This window comes from Dendrobates tinctorius, unplaced genomic scaffold (assembly GCF_039654945.1).
Source record: "Dendrobates tinctorius isolate UK_male_01 unplaced genomic scaffold, ASM3965494v1 ptg000015l, whole genome shotgun sequence".
In the NCBI taxonomy this organism is placed as follows: domain Eukaryota; kingdom Metazoa; phylum Chordata; class Amphibia; order Anura; family Dendrobatidae; genus Dendrobates; species Dendrobates tinctorius.
The window spans coordinates 18,897,839-18,906,601 of record NW_027361683.1 but is presented as its reverse complement, the minus strand read 5'-3'; positions in this window follow the sequence as shown (position 1 = coordinate 18,906,601).

Sequence of the window (8,763 nt, the reverse complement as noted above, 5' to 3'; positions counted from 1 at the left end):
CACACAGACGCTGTCTCAGTATGGATTTGACCGTAATCCAAACAGCAGATATACGGTACTGTATCAGAAGCGGACAGCTGAATACGGTGTAGGGGAAATTTTAAATCTCCATATATTTATTTTGGGACTCACACACAGACGCTGTCTCAGTATGGATTTGACCGTAATCCAAACAGAAGATATACGGTACTGTATCAGAAGTAGACAGCTGAATACGGTGTAGGGGAAATTTTAAATCTCCGTATATTTATTTCTGGAGTCACACACAGACGCTGTTCCAGTATGGATTTGACCGTAATCCAAACAGCAGATATACGGTACTGTATCTGTACCAGACAGCTGAATACGGTGTAGGGGAAAATTTAAATCTCGGTATATTTATTTCCGGAGGCACACACAGATAGTCAGCATGTATTTGTCCATGATACCAGCCGGTACATGGTAGTGTGTGAGGAGTGTACAGCTCTATACGGTGTGGGAAAAAATGAACGCTCGGTAACTGTGAAGAAAAAAAGTATGAGTGCTGTGTAAAAAGCAGTCTGCACAGCAGTATGCAGAGCAATGCAGATATCAGCAGCCTAATAACCAGCGCTGCTGTACACAAAAAAATCTTCCCTTGTCACTGCCCACTATCTGTACAGCACAATTGCTATCAGTAGAAGCACAGATTCTTTTTTCTTTCCTGCCTATCTTTTTTCTTTCCTGAACAACACTCTCCCAATTGAGAAACAGCGGCAGCAACCTCTCCCTATGCTAAGATCGGCAGAAGTAAAATGGCGGTCGGCGGTCAGGGCTTTTATAGCCACTGTGACGCCACACAAAGCAAGCCAATGTCACGGGGGCTTAGTTCAACTAAGGCTGAAATACCCGGGGCCCCTGTGGTGTCCCTTTTACTAGGGGAAACCCTGTCTGACCCTCAACCCAGGGTTTTTGCTGAAGGTGCAAATGCCTGAGCCTCCGACCTTTCCTTATCTCCTGCTCAGCCCTGCACTTAACCCTCCACCCTCCACCCAGTGAGGAGTCACACCACCAAAGCTCCCACACAAATAATGACAGACAGGGAGAACTTAAACTGCACTGCGCCGCACACACACAGGAATAAACAGTAATGTGAACAGGGCACAACTAAACACAAATATGGGAAGGAGAAAGGATAACGACGGATCATACGACACCAGATATTAATCTCTCTCTCTTGAACACCTCCACTCCAGACCGGAACCACTTGGTATGAAACACAAGCTATAATCGGCGACGCCCATATGCCAGTATGACTATTTAAAGACCGTGGGCGTGACTAACCTTCCAACCTGGTCTCCAGCAGGATTAACCCCCGAGAGCCTGAAGATCAAACCGGCGCCACTGAGGCTATAGTGGCTGGAGGTGGAACTACCTCTGCCTGCCGGATGCTGTGAACAGCGTCCGACATGACAGCCAATCATTGCAATGCCCTTCTTTAAGATGTTAGTGGCTGCTGCCTATGTCATCGCGTTGCCCACAGTGTGTGTCCTTGCTCATTGGCTGAGAAAAGGCGCCTGTAAACATTATGGGAAACTCGACTACTACTACTCCGGCTACACCTGAACTCATCTTGATGACTCGTGCTCATGGAAACATTATGTACAGACTGTGTACAGTGAAATTAGTATTCGTTGAGGCCTTCTATTCCTCCCTAGCACTTCTTGGGGAGAACCCTGTAAATACGCATTCTCCTGCACAATATGGAGTCACACTATTACTGTTCCAACAGCATAAGGCTCCCCAGAACGCTTACAAACTCCTTGTCACACGTTTGTGGACTGTGTGTTTTCAGTGCACTGACATGTTAGATTCTCTGGTAGTAACATGGGGTTTTGTTTGCTAGCAGTACGAGTGCGCTGTGTCTCACTGACATGTTAAATCTAAGGCCTCTTTCACACATCCGGTGTCAGGGGTCCGGCGGCCTGCGGCGATTAGCCGGGCCGCCGGATCCGGCCTGCAGCGATGACACCGGATGTACATGCGGCCCCTGATGCGGCTTGGAGGACATTTAAAGGAGCCGCAGCACCGGGGGTCGAGAGAGCCAGCCGGAGAGAGATCGGGAGACGAGAGAGCAGCCAGAGAGACAGCGGGGGACGAGAGAGCAGCCAAAGAGACAGCGGGGGATGAGAGAGCAGCCAGAGAGACAGCGGGGGACGAGAGATCAGCCGAAGAGAGAGCGGGGGACGAGAGAGCAGCCAGAGAGACAGCGGAGGACGAGAGAGAAGCCAGAGAGACAGAGGGGGACTACAGAGCCAGCCAAAGAAAGGTATGGAGCGTATGGAGGGAGAGAGAGAGAGAAGGGGAGGGGGAGAGAGAGAGAGATGCGCGCCGGGCACTTGTGGGGTGGAAACTCTGCTTCGCCCACAGCGCTGCCCCGTTGTACGCCCCAAATTACCGCATCCTATCCATAGACGGGGCTATTTATCTTGTGGAGACGGAGCGTCTCCGCAAGATGAATAGAGTTGCTGCGGTCTATAAAGACACGCTGCATGTCCGTAATTTCGGGTGTGTCACCTGCGTCCCTGCACGCATAGTGGAGACAGGATTTTATAAAACCCCCTCCACTATGCTGTAACATCTGGACGCTGCGGAATCGATGCCGCAGCTGTACGCAGCGTTCAATCCGCAGCAAATCCTTACAACATATCCTACGTGGAAACATATTCTTACAGTCTGTGGCCCGTTGGTGCACACGCCTGAATCCCATTTTGCGGTGGAGTGGTTTCGGATGTCAGACCAGACGGGACCCACAAACGTGCTGAAAAGTGCAATATGAAAGCACCCTAAGGGTATGTGCACATGTTGCGGATTCGTGTGCGGATCCGCCGCAGTTTTCCAAGGGATGTACAGTACCATGTTATCCTATGGAAAACAAAAACCGCTGTGCACATGCTGTGGAAACGCAGCGGTTTATTTTCCGCAGCATGTCAATTCTTTGTGCGGATTCCGCATCGTTTTTACACCCATTCCATTCTAGGAATCCGCAGGTGTAAAAACGCAGGCGAAATCCGTAGTAAGGCTAGTTTCACACTAGCGTTTGGAGCGCATATGAAACGCATGTCAAAAGCGCATGCAAACGCTTGTAAACGCTGCATTTTTTGTAGCATTATTGTGCGCATAACTACAAAAAAATCGCAGCATTTTTCATGCGTTTGCATTTTTTATGCGCAATAAACTGGTGAAAAAATCCTTGAAAAATTCTTGCAACAAACTCCAATGGGACAGCAGTGGGCGTGTCTTATGGAAATTCTTTATATAGCCCCTTTTTACAGCTGAATTCTTCACATTTGCTTGCATTTGACTTGAGAAGCATGGATCTGCGCTGGAAGAGCTTTTACTTTGACTTGGATCTGGACATGAGGACGGCTCAGGCTTATGCCATTGCTTACCATGAACAGAGGGAGAGAGAGGCAGCGAAGACAGCAGCGGCGGCGTATGTGGATACATCCCATTATTGAACTCCGGGAGAGCCGTGGAGCGTACCACACCCTCTGCAGTGAGCTACAGACAAACCCGGAGAAATTTAGGGATTATACCCGGATGACCAAAAAAACCTTTCACTATTTGCTTGGTCGGGTAAGTCATCCGGAGACAGGACACGCAGCTCCAGCGTGCGATTACACCTGAGGAACGTCTCCTGGTCACATTGCGGTATGTAGTTTTTCAAAACCAATGCCTGCCTAATTTTCTTTGTTGTGACATATACTCTAAATCTGGCAGAATTATAGTTCTACCATGTAGTTAACAAAAAAGGCTGTGGTAATTTTTTTACGGCATGTACTGAACAAAAGGCTGCAGATATATTTTTTTTTTAATTGAATTTTAGGTGTGTACAAAAATCCCTATACACAAATAATTAATTTTTTTTTTTGTGTCACAGATTCCTGGCTGCTGGAGAGACCCTCTCTTCACTGCACTTCCAGTACCAGATTGGAATATCCACCTTGTCTGGAATTGTTGCAGACACCTGCCGGGCTTTGTGGAACGTTCTTTGGCCCGAATTCATGCCCATGCCAACCGCAGAAAAGTGGTTGGAAATCGCCGACAGATTCTGGACTGTATGCAATTTCCCTAACTTGGAGCGGTGGATGGGAAACACATCAGGGTTATCAAGCCCAAAAGAACAGGCTCCGAGTACTACAACTACAAAAAGTACTTTTCTACTGTACTGATGGCCATTGCGGATGCAGACTGTATGTTTATTACAGTGGACATTGGGGCATTTGGCCGTGGGAATGACTCCCAGGCTTTTAAGACCTCTGACATGGGCAGGAGGTTGTATGGCAACAACTTCAATTTCCCCATGCCACGGCCTCTTCCCAACACCGAAGGTCCACCACAGCCATTTGAAATGGTTGGTGATGAAGCGTTCCAGATGTGCCAAAACCTGCTCAAACCCTACTCCAGCCGGGCCTTGGACCTCCAAAAAAGAATTTATAATTACAGGCTCACCAGGGCCAAGAGAACAGTAGAGTGTGCATTTGGTATACTTGTATCTAGATGGCGCATTCTTGGCACAGCTATTAATCTGAAACTGGAAACAGTGGATGAGGCCTACATAATTTTGTAATTTCTCGAGAACACCCGAACTTTGATCTTGATGATTTTTCTCCTAATCCATTGCCTGAATTTACACAGCACCCTCTCAGGTCATCCGTCGAAGTTGGCCTAATGAGGGACCAATTTGCGGCCTACTTCAACTCAGATGTAGGACGGGTGGAATGGCAAGAGCAAATGGTGTAAAAAAATTTTATTGTATGTTAATAAAAAAAACGTTTTGCTACCTGTACTGGGTGCATTCTCTGTTTTTACACTCCCAATACCATTAGCAAGTAGCCAGGTGTCTCAGTGAATTTATGATGCTGTGTTTTGTGCATCATGAATTCACTAATGCTCCTGAGTAGGTGACATACACACACAAGTTGTATTACCTTTAGAATCTCTACAGTGTGTTCAATTAACAGCGATGGTGGAGATAATACAACTGTGTCAGGTAAAATACCCAGGCCTTGTGTCATGCTGAATACTTATCACAAATGGCCATTACAATACAGATTAAGCTGCAGCATCACTACACTCTTCTGCAAAATATATGGAGAGTTATAGCCACGCTGCAGGTTTAAAATCAATTCACCTGCCCAGGTGTGATAGTGATGCAAGGTCAGCGTATTTGGGAAGTGTATATAACATTATTTTCACCATCAGTAATGCGTTTCTTCCACAAACACATAATAGAGTATGTGGTTATTTACAAGGTATATCTATAGTTCCTTGCCTTTTCTCTAATAGTTAAATGCAAACAGAAAAGAAAAAAGGAAGGTAACAATAGGTATGCCTTGCACTCAACACCATCCTCTATGCCAGGGTTTCCAAAATGTAGTCCTAAATGTCAAGCAACAGATCATGTTTCCCTTTTTTTTTGTAACTCAAATCGAATTACTAAAAACATGATTTGCTTGTTGGCGTTTAACTCTGTAGTTAGGGAACCCTTCCATAATTTAGTGTGTGCAATACACCAGATATTTCCATTACTGATGTTTCTTGTGTCAGTCATGGAGATATGTGTTGTCAACGAAACCAATCTACATGACTTGTCTTTTTCACAGCAGTCTCTACATTTTTTTTAATATTGCACAGACTGTATCCAGCAGGGCTCCCCAACAGATCATGTTGTAATGAAACACATATCTCCATTGATAACGGTTTCACAAGAGCCCAGAAAAAAAAAAAAGGGGATTCCATACAACATGATCTGATGGTGTATCTTGAGGACTAGAGTTGTGGAAGTATGCTGGATCCAGTCTGTGCAATATTACAAGAATGTAGAGACTGTTGTTGAAAAGACAAGTCATGTAGATTTGTTTCGTTGACAACACATATCTCCAAGACTGACACAAGAAACATGTCTCAGTAATGGAGAAATCTGGTGGCAAAACGCTAAGTGTACAGCGCAGTGTGTGAACGGCGCAGTGTGTGTAGTCGGTGATTGACACAGTAACCATATCAAAATATTTTGAAAGCACAATTGCACATTTATTTTTTAACAAAAAATACAAAAATTTTTTTTTATTAGGAATGACGTTTGGGGGAAGATTGGGATACTTTGGGTGTGTGGAGAGACGAGGAACGACTGGAGGTTGAGGAAGGGGTTCTAGGAGAAGGGGCAACGAAAGTACTGGGGGAAGGGAGCTCTGGAATGGACATGGAGCCAGGTTGAGACACATTAGGAGGAGAGGGTGGATGGACGCACAAAGTTTTTTTTTGTTTTTTTTTTTGGCACAGGAATATCCTGCCCGGACCGACTTGCAGCCTGTGACCGCCTTACTTTGGTCGGCCGCCTGGTGATGGTGGACTGTGTCGTTGCCCCGTTAAATAGGGAAAGCGGATCACCCCTTTGCTGCTCTGTGGTGGCGGTGCTGATAGAAATGGCAGTGGCGGTGCTCCTAGAAGGGGAGAAAGTTGGGTCGGTGTTCCGAGCAGGAGGCTGCCTGTCTGGTATCTCAGCCAAAGTTGTTGGGGGACTCCGAGGAGGAGTATTGGTGGCGGTGCTCCGTTGCTGAAGAGTGCTGGCGGTGCTCCTTTGGTGTTGACTGGTGGTGTCTGTGGCCCAAGCAGGTTTTGTGGTGGTTTGGCTCCAAGCTGGTGGTGCTGTGGCGGTGCTCCATACAGAAGCAGCGCTTGCCATAGTGGTGGTGGCGGAGGAGTGTCCAGCAGCATTCAGACTTGGGGTGGTGTAGTGATGTCCGGCTTTGCTGAGAATGCAGGTGGCCATGCAGTGGTATGCAGCAGAAGTCGGTAGTGTGGTGAAGCGAGTCAGCGGTGGAACTGTGGGAAATGACACCACTGACTGCTGCACATACCGATTCTGCTGCATAGCCTGCAAGTAAGCAGTGTTGCAGGCCTGTAACACACTCAGCTGTTGCTCAGGACTAAGGTGTTCCACCATGCCCTGTTCAATTTTACTGAAAAAATGGTGCGCTGGTCTGTTGAGGTCGGCCTCCAGACGGTCGAGGCGCTGGTCAGAGTGAAAGCGGTGTTCCATGTGGTAAAAACCACATTCCATCAGGGAAAAACCGCTTTCCATTCTGGCGGACAGCACCTTGAGGCTGCCCTTAAAGGCCTCGCTCAAGAGCATGAACTCGGGCATGACAGGCCTGTCCGAGGCCCTCTGCCGCTGGCGAGTAGTGCCCGCATAACCAGTGACAGAGACCTGGGACAGGGGGAACACCTGATGGACCAGCTTCCTGGTCACCAGCTGTCTGTGTTGCTGACCTGCAAGATGCTTCCTGGCTGTCGGATGGCTGGGACGGGTCCGAGGTCGATCGACGAAGAACCACTCCCGGGACAGGTTGCAGGGTGCTGCTCCAAGTGCTGTGGAAAGAAAGGGAAACCATTAGTATCATGCATTAACAAGAAGCATCAGTTGTGGAATAGAATAGCACATAGCAATAACAAACAAAAAAAAACAAAAAACTTACGCTCTGCTGGCAAGGACCGGTCTCAGGAAAGTCAACTATCGATAATAGCGGTACTTTCTTCTGCGCCTTGCCGCTGAACCACTCCGAACCTGTCCCTCAGCACGAACATCAGTGTTGAAGCGGTCCTTCATCGAGCGCAAACATGTGCGGATTTTGTTCACTGTTGGGAAAGAAAAAAAAAAATTAGAAAATGCACTTAAGGAAACTTAATTATCAGCACACACACCGGATAGAACTTTGCAAACAGTCAATGCTGCAGCACAAATAAAATTCTAGACACAATGCAGTCACTGTTGATACTGAGGGCACTGTTATGTTTCCTGCTAGAATATATGTAGCAGCGAAAAGAACAGTATCATCTGGAGCAAGAGTGAAAACCGGATCAAAACAGCAGTTGACAAAGCAATCGCTTTTTTCCACATGGCATTGGTGTTTTTAATGCAAGAATATATCTTGCCAAAAAAACACCAGCACCATAAAGCAATGCAATGCAGCAGTTGAGGAAAAAAAGCAATCACTGTTTTCCACATGGCATTGGTGTTTCTAATGCAAGAATATATCTTGCCAAAAAAACACCAGCACCATCAGGACCATAAAGCAATGCAGCAGTTGAAGACAAAAATCAATGTATTCCACAAGGCACTGATGTGTTTAATGCAAGAATATATCTTGCAAAAAACACATCAGCACCATCAGGTCCAAAAATCAATGCAGTATCGCAGAGAATCTTTATACTTACTGAACGCCCTTTTTAAACTTGGAGAGGCGCTGTCCCAGCCATCCATCATCGCTGCGGCCACCTCATTCCAGAGCTGTGTCTTTGTACTGCTGATCACGGCTGTCCCACAACGGGATACGCTCCTCAACAAGGCGGATCAGGTGCTCGTTGTCGATGTACACTACTTCGTCATCCCATTGTAGAACCTAGAAAAAATAATATTATAATGTTTTGAATTTTGGAAAATGAAACAGATACAAAAAGAAACAGAGAAAAAGCAAGATAAAGACAGAAAAAAAAAAAATAATATATACTCACATTGCGTCTCCTCGCCACGACTTGACTACTCTGCTCCCGCTCAGACTGCTCCCGCTCAGACCTCTGCCGCTCAGACCGCTCCCGCACTTCAACTTCAGTGCCCGTGTCTGATGTCTGTAAAGAAAGAAAAAAATTAAGACACATTTCTAGAGGCAGCTATACTTACCCAAAGGCAGCAAGATCCTCACCTCAGGATCTGCTTGGGCCAGTTCTTGCCGAGATGGCGAA